At 59.4% G+C, this 15,000-nt stretch overlaps 1 non-coding gene across 1 annotated transcript; it reads right to left on the bottom strand.

Moving 5' to 3' along the window:
* Positions 1 to 2,528: 2,528 nt before the first annotated feature.
* Positions 2,529 to 2,647, bottom strand: LOC131865908 (5S ribosomal RNA). Its single transcript, XR_009364544.1, has one exon. It is a non-coding gene; the product is annotated as a 5S ribosomal RNA (ribosomal RNA).
* Between the last annotated feature and the right edge of the window lie 12,353 nt (positions 2,648 to 15,000).

Genomic DNA, 15,000 nt, shown 5'->3' with positions numbered 1-15,000 from the left:
CTCCGAAGCGGGGTTACTGGAGCGCCCCCTCTTTTTTTGTCAGAGCGTTTGGTGGGGTTTCTCGCATTGGCTCTTCCCAGGCCCGGTTGTTGGGTGCGCTCCCACCCTGGCGCGCGCGAAGTTGGAAGTTGGGTTAATTGCCCGGGCGCGCACCTTCGCCAGGGTGGGCACCTTGGTGCGCACACCTTGGCTGGGCTGCGCACCAGGGCGGGCTCAAGATGGCACCAGCATTCCCTTTTTCTCACTATCTTTCAAAACGGAAATTTTAAAATCTCGTTTTTTTTTTGCCTTTTATGGAAATTAGTGAAGGCATCGCATCAAAGGTGCGCACCTCGCTGCCCACCTTGGTGTGCTCCGAGGTGCCCACCACGGTGCGCAACGCCGGTGCGAACCCGGGAGCGCCCCGATGTGTGCTCCAAGGTGCGGCGTGCACGAAGTCGGACCCCGGTTTGCCCCGGGTGCGCACCTCGCGTGCACCTTGGTGCGCACACCTTGGCTGGGTTGCGCGGCCTGGTGGGCACCATGGTGCGCACCAAGGAGCGCTCCGAAGTGTGCTCCAAGGTGCGGCGTGCACGAAGTCGGAGCCCGGTTTGCCCCGGGTACGCACCTCGCGTGCACCTTCGCCGGGGTGGGCACCTCGGCTGGGTTGCGCGCCCTGGTGCGCACCAAGGAGCGCTCCGAAGTGTGCTCCAAGGTGCGGCGTGCACGAAGTCGGAGCCCGGTTTGCCCCGGGTGCGCACCTTCGCCGCGGTGCGCACCATGGCGTGCACGAAGTCGGAGCCCGGTTTGCCCCGGGTGCGCACCTCGCGTGCACCTTCGGCGGGGTTGCGCGCCCTGGTGGGCACCATGGTGCGCACCAAGGAGCGCTCCGAAGTGTGCTCCAAGGTGCGGCGTGCACGAAGTCGGAGCCCGGTTTGCCCCGGGTGCGCACCTCGCGTGCACCTTCGGCGGGGTTGCGCGCCCTGGTGGGCACCATGGTGCGCACCAAGGAGCGCTCCGAAGTGTGCTCCAAGGTGCGGCGTGCACGAAGTCGGAGCCCGGTTTGCCCCGGGTGCGCACCTCGCGTGCACCTTCGCCGCGGTGGGCACCATGGCGTGCACGAAGTCGGAGCCCGGTTTGCCCCGGGTGCGCACCTCGCGTGCACCTTCGCCGGGGTGGGCACCTCGGCTGGGTTGCGCGCCCTGGTGCGCACCAAGGAGCGCTCCGAAGTGTGCTCCAAGGTGCGGCGTGCACGAAGTCGGAGCCCGGTTTGCCCCGGGTGCGCACCTCGCGTGCACCTTCGCCAGGGTGGGCACCTCGGTGCGCACACCTTCTCAATGTTTTCTTGCCTTTTCTGGAAATTGGTGAAGGCAGCGCATCAAAGGTGCGCACCTCGGTGTGCTCCGAGGTGCGAACCCGAGAGCGCTCCGAGGTGCCCACGAAGTCGAAAGTCGGGTTAATTGCATTGTTTTCCCCGGGTGCGCTCCGAGGTGCGCAACATCGGCGCGCACCAAGGAGGGCTCCGAAGTGTGCTCCAAGGTGCGCACGATGGCGTGCACCTCTGGTGCGCACGATTCGGAGCTCGGTTTGACCGGGGTGCGCACACCTTGGCTGGGTTGCGCACCTTTTGTGCGCTCCAAGGTGCGCACGAAGTCGGAGCTCGGTTTGCCCCGGGTGCGCACCTTCGCCAGGGTGCGCACCTTGATGCGCACGCCTTGGCTGGGCTGCGCACCTTGGTGGGCGCCATGGTGCGCACCTTTCGTGCGCTCCAAGGTGCGCACGAAGTCGGAGCTCGGTTTGCCCCGGGTGCGCACCTTGGTGGGCGCCATGGTGCACTCCGAGGTGCCCAAGATTGGTGCGCACCAAGGAGCGCTCCGAAGTGCGCTCCAAGGTGCGCGCGAAGTCGAAAGTTGGGTTAATTGTCCGGTTTGCCTCGGGTGCGCACCTTGCGTGCACCTTCGCCAGGGTGGGCGCCTTGGTGCGCACACCTTGGCTGGGCTGCGCACACCTTGGCACCCGCGTTTCCTTCATTTTAAATTTTTTTTTTTTACAATCTCTCAAGTGGGAAATTCTATAATCTCAACTTTTTTTGCCTTTTCAGGAAACTTTTGAATGGAGCGCATCATTGGTGCGCTCCGAAGTGTGCTCCAAAGCTCTCTCCAGCTGCGTGCACCTGCCCCGGCCGCGCACCCGGCCCCGCCCAGCTTCGCTCACCTGTCCCGGGCGTCTGGTGCGGAACCTTAGAGTAAGAAACATCACCGTGCACCTTGGCCAACGTGCGCGACTCGACCGAGCGCGCACTGGCCGAGGTGCACACCGATTTCACCTGGGTGCGCGCGCAGCACCTCGGGCGCACCGGGGTGCGCGCACAACGCCCGGGTTGCACCGTGGCCTGTGTGCTCGGGGCGCCTCGGGTGCGCGCTCGGTGTCGCCCCCGCGCGCGCGGTAGTGCGGGCAGCGCACCCCGGCCCGGCCCGGCCCCGACGAGAACGCAAACGGGCAAAAGGTTTATTCAAATAGCATTGCGACGCCCGGCGAAAAACTAAAAAAGGGTGCAACACCGGGACTTCCCGGGAGGTCACCCATCCCAGTACTACTCCGGCCCAAGCGCGCTTAACTGCGGAGTTCTGATGGGATCCGGTGCACTAACGCTGGTATGATCGCACCCGTTATGAGCTTGTCGCAGTGTGTACTTAGCAAACCGCGACCCACGTGCGAATCCACCCCGGCCACCCACCCCCGTCGAGGTGCACACCCTCCCTCGCGAAGTGCGCCCCGTTCGCCAAGTGTGAGCCCTGCCCGGGTGCGCGCACCTTGCTAGGGCGTCGGGTGTGCACCCGGCCCGGCCTACGTGCGTGCACCTGGAGGGGGCGTCGTGTGCGTGCAGTGTCCCGTCTGCAACGCGGTGCCCACACACCACCTCGGGCGCAACGACCTGCGCTCACATGTGGGCCGAGTGCACCTTGGTGCATGTTCGGGGCACCTCGGGTGCACGCTCGATCTTGCCCCGGTGCACCAAGGCGCTCGGTTTGCCCCGGGTGCGCACTTGGTGCAAGGTGGGCACCCAAAATAGGGATCAAGCACCAAAACACAAGTTTCGGGATGCAAAATGGGACCCAAGGACCACAAATGCGTTCCAAGACCCATGATGGGTCCACGAGAACAAAAATGTGTTCCGAGACTTAATAAACAAATATTGGGTTTTAGGAGAAGAAACATGCTCTGATGCCCAAAACGAGAATCGACCCCGAAAAGGCCACAGGCCAAAAGTGGGATGCGAGACAAAAAAAAATGGGACCCGAGGACCAAAATTGGGTTCCCAGGTCGAAGACAGGGCAACCGGACAAGAAACGACCTCTAAGGCTCGAAATGAGTCCCGACGACTAAAACTTGACAAGAAGCACCCATCAGGCACCCAACTCGACACCCATGGGATGCCGACCCACCCGGGCTTCCACCTAGCACACCTTGGCACCCACCCACCCTCGCACCCAACCTCGCACCCAACTTAGCACCTTTGAACCCACATTGGCACTCACCCTGACCCTGGCACCTTGGAACCCACATTGGCACTCACCTTGACCCTGGCACCCACCTTTGCACTCACCTTGGGACCCACCCTGGCTCCCACCTCGGCACCCACCCAGACACCCACCTTGGTTCCTTGGCACCCACCTTGGATCCTTGGCACCCACCCCGACACCCACCTTGGCACGCAACTTGGCTACTTGCCACCCACCTTGGCTCCTTGACGCCCACCCCGACAACCACCCCGTGACCTACCCTGGCTAGGGTTGGTGCACACCCACCCTGGTGCCCACCTTGGCACCCACCCTATGACCCACCTTGGCACGCACCTTAGTACCCACCCCGTTACCCACCCTAGGACCCACCCCGTGACCCACCTTGGCCAGGGTGGGTGCACCCACCCTGGTGCCCACCTTGGCACCCACCCATCCTAGCACCCAGCCTGTGACCGGGCTTGGAACCCAACCTTGCACCCGCACCCGTCTTGGCCAGTGTGGGTGCGCACCCATCCTGGCACCCACGTTGTGACACACCCTTTAACCCACGCACCCTAGCACCCACGTTGGCACCCACCTTGGAACCCAACCTAGCAACTTGGCACCCACCCCGTGACCCACCTTGGCATCCACCATAGCAGTCGCCGACTTGGCACCCACCTCGGCACCCACCTTGACACTTGTGGACCCACCTTGCCACTCACCCTAGCATCGACCCATCCTAGCACCCACCCTGGCACCTTTGCACCCTAGCACTCACCCATCCTAGCACCTAACCTGTGACCCACCTTGACACTCACCCTCGCACCCACCTTGGAACCCAACCTAGCACCCACCCACCCTGACACCAACCCTAGCACCTACCCACCCTTGCACCCACCCTGTGACCCATCTTGGCACCCACCCATCCTACCACTCAACCTATCACCCACCTTCTCACCCACCTTGGCATCCACCTTAGCACCCACCCACACTGGCACCTTGGCACCCACCTCGGGCAAGGTGGGTGCACACCCACCCTGGCACCCAATTTAGAACCCACCGAGCATGTTACCCACCTTGGCACCCACATTGCAGCCCACCCTAGTACCCACCCTATGACCCACATTGGCATCCACACCCTAGCACCCAGGCACCTCGACACCCGCCTTGACACCCACCCTAGCACTGAACCTGTGACCCACCTTGGAACTCACCCTAGAACCCACCCACCCTGTGAACCACCTTGGCATCCACCTTAGCACCCACCCACCTTGGCACCCACTCTAGCACTCACCCATCCTAACACCCAACTTGTTACCCACCTTGGCACCCGCCCTCGCGTCCACCTTGAAACCCACCCTAGCACCCACCCACGCAGGAGCCCACCTTGGCACCCAACCTAACACCCACGCATCCTGGCACCCAACTTGTGACCCACCTTGGAACCCACCCTAGTACCCACCTTTGAACCCACTATATCACCAACCCACCTTGGCACCCACCCTATGACCCTCTTTGGAATCCACCCTAGCACGCACCCACCCTGGCACCCACCATGGAGCGCACCCTAGCACCCACCCACCTCGGCACGCACCTCAACACCCACCTTGGTGTGCGCACTGCGCCAACCTCTCAAAGACCCTATGTGGTGCGCTCCAAAGTGTACACCTTTGGTGCGCTCCAAGGTGCGCACCTTTGGTGCACACCGAGGTGCACACCAAAGTGTGCACCGAGGTGAGCACCAAAGTGCACTCCAGGGTGCACACCAAGGCGTGCACCTTTGGTGCGGTCAATGCAAACGAATTCGGAAGTTGGGGTCGATGTCCTAATCGCTGCTGCAGACTACACGTATGAGAATCGGACAAATAGCTTTATATAGGGGAGGTGTTGCGTTTGATGGGTCGACTCCCCTGGTTGTGTGCACTGCACCAACTTCAAAGACCCTGTCTTGTTTAAGAAGTCAAAAGTTGGGGTGGATGTCCTAATCATTGCTGCAGTCTACGCATGTATGAGAATCAGACAAATAGCTTATATAGGGGAGGTGTTGCATTCGGTGGGTTGACTCCCCTGGTTGTGCGCACTGCGCCAACCTCAAAGACCCCGCATAGCAGAAGAAGTCGGAAGTCGGATTTTGGTGAGCACCAAGGCGTGCACCTTTGGTGCGGTCAACGCAGACGAATTCAGAAGTTGGGGTGGATGTCCTAATCGTTGTTGCAGGCTACACATGTATGAGAATCAGACAAATAGCTTATATAGGGGAGGTGTTGGGTTTGATGGGTCAACTCCCTTGGTTGTGCGCATTACGCCAACCTCAAAGACCTTGTTTTCGTTAAGAAGTCAAAAGTTGGGGTCAATGTCCTAATGGCTCCTGCAGGCTACACATGTATGAGAATCGGACAAATAGCTTATATAGGGGAGGTGTTGGGTTTGATGGGTCGACTCCCCTGGTTGTGCGCATTACGTCAACCTCAAAGACCTTGTTTTCGTTAAGAAGTCAAAAGTTGGGGTCGATGTCCTAATTGCTCCTGTAGACTACACATGTATGAGAATCAGACAAATAGCTTATATAGGGGAGGTGTTGGGTTTGATGGGTTGACTCCCCTAGTTGTTCGCATTACACCAACCTCAAAGACCTTGTTTTCGTTTAGAAGCCGAAAGTTGGGGTCGATGTCCTAATTGCTCCTGCAGGCTACGCATGTATGAGAATCAGACAAATAGCTTATATAGGGGAGGTGTTGGGTTTGATGGGTCGACTCCCCTGGTTGTGCGCATTGCGCCAACCTCAAAGACCCTGCATTGCGGATGAAGTCGAAAGTCAGAGTTTGGTGTGCTACAAGGTGTGGTCGAAGGTGCTCACCTAGGTGTGCACCTTTGGAGCACAGGAAAAGTGCCCTCCAAAAGTGCGCACCTTTGGAGTGCACAAAAGTGCCCTCCAAAAGTGCGCACCTTTGGAGCGCAGAAAAGTGCCCTCCAAAAAGTGCCCTCCAAAAGTGCGCACCTTTGGAGCGCAGAAAAGTGCCCTCCAAAAAGTGCCCTCCAAAAGTGCGCACCTTTGGAGCGCAGAAAAGTGCCCTCCAAAAAGTGCCCTCCAAAAGTGCGCACCTTTGGAGCGCAGAAAAGTGCCCTCCAAAAGTGCGCACCTTTGGAGCGCAGAAAAGTGCCCTCCAAAAAGTGCCCTCCAAAAGTGCGCACCTTTGGAGCGCAGAAAAGTGCCCTCCAAAAAGTGCCCTCCAAAAGTGCGCACCTTTGGAGCGCAGAAAAGTGCCCTCCAAAAAGTGCCCTCCAAAAGTGCGCACCTTTGGAGCGCAGAAAAGTGCCCTCCAAAAAGTGCCCTCCAAAAGTGCGCACCTTTGGAGCGCAGAAAAGTGCCCTCCAAAAGTGCGCACCTTTGGAGCGCACAAAAGTGCCCTCCAAAAGTGCGCACTTTTGGTGCGCACCAAGGCGCTGGTTCGGTCGTTGCAGGCGAGTTCGGAAGTTGGGGTCGATGTCCTGAGCGGAGGTGCAAACTACACAGGTGTCGGAATCGGACAAATAGCTTATATAGGGGAGGTGTATGCTTCGATGGGTCGACTCCCCAGGTTGAGCGCACCGCGCCAACCTCAAAGACCCTACGGTATGGATGAAGTCGGAAGTTGGGTCCGATGACCAATTCGATTAGTAGGTATGCTCATGAGGTCGGAATTTGGGTCCGATGACCTGCCATGTGCAGGAAGGCGAATGTTGACACTGTGCGTTGCAAGGTGCACACCAAGGCGCTGGTGCGGTCTTTTTAGTCGAGTTCGGAAGTTGGGGTCGATGTCCTGATCGGAGGTGCAAGCTACACAGGTGTGGGAATCGGACAAATAGCTTATATAGGGGAGGTGTATGCTTCGTTGGGTCGACTCCCCGGGTTGAGCGCACCGCGCCAACCTCAAAGACCCTACGGTATGGATGAAGTCGGAAGTTGGGTCCGATGACCGATTCGATATGTAGGCATACTCGCGAGGTCGGAATTTGGGTCCGATGACCTGCCACGTGCAGGAAGGCGAATGTTGGCACTGTGCGTTGCAAGGTGCGCACCAAGGCGCTGGTTCGGTCGTTGGAGGCGAGTTCGGAAGTTGGGGTCGATGTCTTGATCGGAGGTGCAAACTACACAGGTGTGGGAATCGGACAAATAGCTTATATAGGGGAGGTGTATGCTTCGTTGGGTCGACTCCCCGGGTTGAGCGCACCGCGCCAACCTCAAAGACCCTACGGTATGGATGAAGTCGGAAGTTGGGTCCGATGACCGATTCGATATGTAGGCATACTCGCGAGGTCGGAATTTGGGTCCGATGACCTGCCATGTGCAGGAAGGCGAATGTTGGGACTGTGCGTCGCAAGGTGCGCACCAAGGCGCTGGTGCCGTCGTTGCAGTCGAGTTCGGAAGTTGGGGTCGATGTCCTGGTCAGAGGTGCAAACTACACAGGTGTGGGAATCGGACAAATAGCTTATATAGGGGAGGTGTATGCTTCGATGGGTCGACTCCCTGGGTTGAGCGCACCGCGCCAACCTCAAAGACCCTACAGTATGGATGAAGTCGGAAGTTGGGTCCGATGACCGATTCGATACGTAGGCATATTGGCGAGGTCTGAATTTGTGTCCGATGACCTGCCATGCGCAGGAAGGCGGAATTTGGGTCCGATGACCGAGTTGATGGCGTGCCATGCGCAGAAAGGCGGAATTTGGGTCCGATGACCGAGTTGATGTTGATGGCCCGCCATGCACAGGAAGGCGGAATTTGGGTCCGATGACCGATTTGAAGGCGTGCCATACGCAAAAAGGCGGAGTTTGGGTCCGATGACCGAGTTGATATTGATGGCCCGCCATGCGCAGGAAGGCGGAATTTGGGTCCGATGACCTGACATACGCATGGAGTCCGACTCGGGGGCCGATGTTCGATTCGATGACTTGCATTGTGGGTAAAGTCGGAAGTTGTGGTCTTTGACCCGATTCGATGACCAGACTTCGGCTGCTTGAGAATCGGACAAATAACTTATATAGGGGAGGTAGTGTTCTCGAGCATCCTCCCCCCGTGCCCGTTTATGTCGATTGATGCTGGTGCTCGACTGGTTGGAGCGCTCGGATGCAAAAATCTTGCACCAGGATTTATCGATTGTGATGGACACGGCAAGTCTCCTGATTGCTATGCAGGAGCTCATCGTGAATCTCTATGCGGCCTTGGTATGGACTCGACCTGCGGAATGGTTCGGCAATGGTAGTCGCTCCAACACGTCCTTGCAATGGCCACAGAGGTGATTCGACTAGAGCTCCAGTCTAGCTTTTGGGTTGCTTGGCGGACTGGTATAGCCGCGATCGAGTTCCGGCCATGAACGTTTTAGATAGCTCTTGGGCTTTCTGGGACGGAAGTCGGAAGTTTGGGCTGTTGTCCGATTTGATGACCATTCTTCGGATGTGTGAGAATCGGACAAATAACTTATATAGGGGACTGTGTTGTCTCACGCAGCCCCCTCCGTGCCCCTCTATCTCGACCGATGTTGGTGCTTGAAAGGGTTGGGATCGCTCGGATTTATAAACGTGCACCACCATTTGTCGAGTGTGAGGGACGCGGCAGGTCTCCTAAATGCTATGCGGGCGCTCTCTGAGAATCTCTATCCGGCCTCGACACAGACTAGTCTTGCTGAATGGTTTGGCACTGGTAGTCGATCCAACACGTCGTTGTTGTGGCCGCCTAGGCGATTCGATTCGAGCCCCCGTCTAGCTTTTGGGTTGCTTGGCGGATTTTGCCCTATCCGCAAGTGAGCTCGGTCCCTAAACGTTCGAGAAACCCGATTGCTATGCGCCGACTCTCTTTCTTGCGAGCCTCCATCTAGCTTTTGGGTCTCTACGGAACGGAAGTCGGAATCTGGGACCGTTGTTTGATTCGACGAGGCAGACTACGGTTGTGCGAGAATCGGACAAATAACTTATATAGGGGAGGTGTTGACTGGAGCATTCTCCCCCGTGCCCCTCTAACTCGACCAATGCTGGCGCTCGAACGGTGGTAGCGCTCGGATTTTCATTGAGCGCCAGCATTGGTCGATTTAGAGGGGCATGCGAGATTCCCGAATGCTATGCGAGGGCTCTAACGGAAATGTCTATTGGTTTCGGTATGGATGCAATTGCGAGTGGTTCGGCAAAGGTAGTCGTTCCGATGCGTCCATGTCGTGGCCAAATCGATAATTCGATTTGAGCCCTCGTATAGCATTTGGGTCTCTCGATGTGATTCCGCATTCCAGTCCCTTTGGGCACTGCTTGAGCCGCATCCCAGGGGGTTCCCTTCCCAATAATCTGCCTCGCAACCCGATTGCTATGCGGTGAGGCTCCTCGGCCGCCTCGGAACTATCTGTGTATCAGACGCATCGCGGGATAAGGGGTTGGCAACGGTAGTCGCCCCAAGCGCGTCCGATGCTTGGACCATTCCGAGGCGGCCCTGAAGCCTCTTCCGTCTAGCCGTTGGGTCCTTCTCGCCGCATCCCTCGCCTCGCACCCCGATTGCTATGCGGTGAGGCTCCTCGGCCGCCTCGGAACTATCTGTGTATCGGACGCGTCGCGGGATAAGGGGTTGTCACTGGTAGTCGCCCCAAGCGCGTCCGATGCTTGGACCATTCCGAGGCGGCCCTGAAGCCTCTTCCGTCTAGCCGTTGGGTCCTTCTCGCCGCATCCCTCGCCTCGCACCCCGATTGCTATGCGGTGAGGCTCCTCGGCCGCCTCGGAACTATCTGTGTATCGGACGCGTCGCGGGATAAGGGGTTGTCATTGGTAGTCGCCCCAAGCGCGTCCGATGCTTGGACCATTCCGAGGCGGCCCTGAAGCCTCTTCCGTCTAGCCGTTGGGTCCTTCTCGCCGCATCCCTCGCCTCGCACCCCGATTGCTATGCGGTGAGGCTCCTCGGCCGCCTCGGAACTATCTGTGTATCGGACGCGTCGCGGGATAAGGGGTTGTCACTGGTAGTCGCCCCAAGCGCGTCCGATGCTTGGACCATTCCGAGGCGGCCCTGAAGCCTCTTCCGTCTAGCCGTTGGGTCCTTCTCGCCGCATCCCTCGCCTCGCACCCCGATTGCTATGCGGTGAGGCTCCTCGGCCGCCTCGGAACTATCTGTGTATCGGACGCGTCGCGGGATAAGGGGTTGTCACTGGTAGTCGCCCCAAGCGCGTTCGATGCTTGGACCATTCCGAGGCGGCCCTGAAGCCTCTTCCGTCTAGCCGTTGGGTCCTTCTCGCCGCATCCCTCGCCTCGCACCCCGATTGCTATGCGGTGAGGCTCCTCGGCCGCCTTGGAACTATCTGTGTATCGGACGCGTCGCGGGATAAGGGGTTGTCACTGGTAGTCGCCCCAAGCGCGTCCGATGCTTAGACCATTCCGAGGCGGACCCGAAGCCTCTTCCGTCTAGCCGTTGGGTCCTTCTCGCCGCATCCTTCGCCTCGCACCCCGATTGCTATGCGGTGAGGCTCCTCGGCCGCCTCGGAACTATCTGTGTATCGGACGCGTCGCGGGATAAGGGGTTGTCACTGGTAGTCGCCCCAAGCGCGTCCGATGCTTGGACCATTCCGAGGCGGACCCGAAGCCTCTTCCGTCTAGCCGTTGGGTCCTTCTCGCCGCATCCCTCGCCTCGCACCCCGATTGCTATGCGGTGAGGCTCCTCGGCCGCCTTGGAACTATCTGTGTATCGGACGCGTCGCGGGATAAGGGGTTGTCACTGGTAGTCGCCCCAAGCGCGTCCGATGCTTGGACCATTCCGAGGCGGACCCGAAGCCTCTTCCGTCTAGCCGTTGGGTCCTTCTCGCCGCATCCCTCGCCTCGCACCCCGATTGCTATGCGGTGAGGCTCCTCGGCCGCCTTGGAACTATCTGTGTATCGGACGCGTCGCGGGATAAGGGGTTGTCACTGGTAGTCGCCCCAAGCGCGTCCGATGCTTGGACCATTCCGAGGCGGACCCGAAGCCTCTTCCGTCTAGCCGTTGGGTCCTTCTCGCCGCATCCCTCGCCTCGCACCCCGATTGCTATGCGGTGAGGCTCCTCGGCCGCCTTGGAACTATCTGTGTATCGGACGCGTCGCGGGATAAGGGGTTGTCACTGGTAGTCGCCCCAAGCGCGTCCGATGCTTGGACCATTCCGAGGCGGCCCCGAAGCCTCTTCCGTGTAGCCGTTGGGTCCTTCTCGCCGCATCCCTCGCCTCGCACCCCGATTGCTATGCGGTGAGGCTCCTCGGCCGCCTTGGAACTATCTGTGTATCGGACGCGTCGCGGGATAAGGGGTTGTCACTGGTAGTCGCCCCAAGCGCGTCCGATGCTTGGACCATTCCGAGGCGGCCCCGAAGCCTCTTCCGTGTAGCCGTTGGGTCCTTCTCGCCGCATCCCTCGCCTCGCACCCCGATTGCTATGCAGTGAGGCTCCTCGGCCGCCTTGGAACTATCTGTGTATCGGACGCGTCGCGGGATAAGGGGTTGTCACTGGTAGTCGCCCCAAGCGCGTCCGATGCTTGGACCATTCCGAGGCGGACCTGAAGCCTCTTCCCTCTAGCCGTTGGGGCTTTCTCGCCGCATCCCTCGCCTCGCACCCTGATTGCTATGCTGTGAGGCTCCTCGGCCGCCTTGGAACTATCTGTGTATCGGACGCATCGCGGGATAAGGGGTTGGCAGTGGTAGTCGCCCCAAGCGCATCCGATGCTTGGACCATTCCGAGGCGGCCCTGCAGCCTCTTCCGTCTAGCCGTTGGGGCCATCTCGCCGCATCCCCCACCTCGCACCACGATTGCTATGCGGTGAGGCTCCTTGGCCGCCTCGGAACTATCTGTGTATCGGACGCATCGCGGGATAAGGGGTTGTCACTGGTAGTCGCCCCAAGCGCGTCCGATGCTTGGACTATTCCGAGGCGGCCCTGCAGCCTCTTCCATCTAGCCGTTGGGGCCATCTCGCTGCATCCCCCACCTCCTCGGCCGCCTCGGAACTATCTGTGTATCGGACGCATCGCGGGATAAGGGGTTGGCAGTGGTAGTCGCCCCAAGCGCGTCCGATGCTTGGACTATTCCGAGGCAGCCCTGCAGCCTCTTCCGTCTAGCCTTTGGGGCCATCTCGCCGCATCCCTCGCCTCGCACCCCGATTGCTATGCGGTGAGGCTCCTCGGCCGCCTGGGAACTATCTTCGTATCGGACGCATCGCGGGATAAGGGGTTGTCACTGGTAGTCGCCCCAAGCGCGTCCGATGCTTGGACTATTCCGAGGCGGCCCTGTGGCCTCTTCCGTCTAGCCGTTGGGGCCATCTCGCCGCATCCCCCACCTCGCACCCCGATTGCTATGCGGTGAGGCTCTTCGGCCGCCTTGGAACTATCTTCGTATCGGACGCATTGCGGGATAAGGGGTTGTCACTGGTAGTGGCCCCAAGCGCGTCCGATGCTTGGACTATTCCGAGGCGGCCCTGCAGCCTCTTCCGTCTAGCCGTTGGGGCCATCTCGCCGCATCCCCCACCTCGCACCCCGATTGCTATGCGGTGAGGCTCCTCGGCCGCCTTGGAACTATCTTCGTATCGGACGCATCGCGGGATAAGGGGTTGTCACTGGTAGTCGCCCCAAGCGCGTCCGATGCTTGGACTATTCCGACGCGGCCCTGTGGCCTCTTCCGTCTAGCCGTTGGGGCCATCTCGCCGCATCCCCCACCTCGCACCCCGATTGCTATGCGGTGAGGCTCCTCGGCCGCCTTGGAACCATCTTCGTATCGGACGCATCGCGGGATAGGGGGCTGTCACTGGTAGTCGCCCCAAGCGTGTCCGATGCTTGGACCATTCCTAGGCGGCCCTGAAGCCTCTTCCGTCTAGCCGTTGGGGCCTTCCCGCCCCATCCCTCGCCTCGCACCCCCGATTGCTATGCGGTGAGGCTCCTCGGCCGCCTTGGAACCATCTGTGTATCGGACGCATCGCGGGATAAGGGGTTGGCACTGGCAGTCGCCCCAAGCGCGTCCGATGCTTGGACCATTCCGAGGTGGCCCTGAAGCCTCTTCCGTCTAGCCGTTGGGGCCTTCCCGCCCCATCCCTCGCCTCGCACCCCGATTGATATGCGGTGAGGCTCCTCGGCCGCCTTGGAACTATCTGTGTATCGGACGCATCGCGGGATAAGGGGTTGGCACTGGTAGTCGTCCCAATCGCATCCGATGCTTGGACCATTCCGAGGCGGCCCTGCAGCCTCTTCCGTTTAGCCGTCGGGGCCTTCCCGCCGCATCCCTCGCCTCGCATCCCGATTCCTATGCGGTGAGTCTTCTCGGCCGCCGCGGAACTATACCTGTTATTGCTACTGCATCCTTCGGCTGGTAACCTCCTCTGCCGCCTTGGAACGTTCTCTTTGTCGGACGCGTCGCGGGATAAGGGGTTGGCACTGGTAGTCGCCCCAAGCGCGCCCGATGCATAGACCGCTCCGAGTCGACCTTGCTTTCAGCCTCTCACATGCATAGACCTCTCTGAGTCGACCCTGCAGCCTCTCACGTTTAGCCTTTGGAATCTCGCCTCACAACATGATTGCTATCCTTGATGCATCCCTTGCCTCGAGCCCTGATTGCTTTCTTGGCTGCATCCCTCCTCTCCTCACAGCCCGGTTGTCATCACTGCTTCATCCGTCGCTTCATGCATTCTGGCTGCTGGGCCCTTCCCACCGCACACCTCGATTGCTATCTCTTCTGCATCACACACCCCGATTGCTATCTCTGCTACATCCCTCGGCTCTCACTTCTGCATCCTTCGCCTCACACCTCGATTGCTATCAATGCTGCATCCGTAACCTCACACCCCGATTGCTATGCGGGGAGGCTCCTTGGCCGCCTTGGAAATTTCTGTGTGTCGGACGCACCGCGGGATAAGGGGTTGGCACTGGTAGTCGCCCCAAGTGCGCCCGATTCTTAGACCGCTTCGAGGTGACCTCGTAGCCTCTTTCGTCCAGGCTTCCTGCCTTCAACGCCCTTTTTACACCTCGATTGCTATGCGCGGGCTCGTTGGCGTCTATCACCTCTCTGCGAAGAGTGGCACGATGATTGTTGGGGTAAATCGTAGCAGTCCGATCTCTGGCCTTGGGCCATTGTGAGGGCTGATCGATTTCCTGTGCGCATCTCGTGTTCGCCCAGTAACAGACTCGACGACTTGTAATCGGTCTTGTTCCCGATTGTTCCTGGAGGTAGTCTTCGGAACTCTTGGATTTGACCTGTCACTCGAACTGTCCTCTTCCGAGGATGCTTGTGTGTGTGTGCTTGTGCCATTTCCTTGGCGGTATTAACGAGATATTAAAGAGCGGAGTGAGCGCCTCGCCCAGCTATGTTTGGGGCTCTCACTCCCTTACCCGGTGTGCGACCGCTTTGCACGTAGGTTGCGGAGCATCGCGACTCTTTCGATGTTTGGCGGTTGTCTTCCGGTGATGCGTTGGTCCCGAAGTGCACGTTACTAGCATTTCTGCCATTGTTCTCGATCTTTGGCACGTTCCTTCGTTGCAATTGGATATATATCTCCGTTTATACGCGCAGGCT

The sequence above is a fragment of the Cryptomeria japonica genome, unplaced genomic scaffold, assembly GCF_030272615.1.
Source record: "Cryptomeria japonica unplaced genomic scaffold, Sugi_1.0 HiC_scaffold_126, whole genome shotgun sequence".
NCBI lineage: Eukaryota > Viridiplantae > Streptophyta > Pinopsida > Cupressales > Cupressaceae > Cryptomeria > Cryptomeria japonica.
Note: the sequence above shows the minus strand (reverse complement) of the source record. Positions and strands in the feature narration are given on the sequence as shown.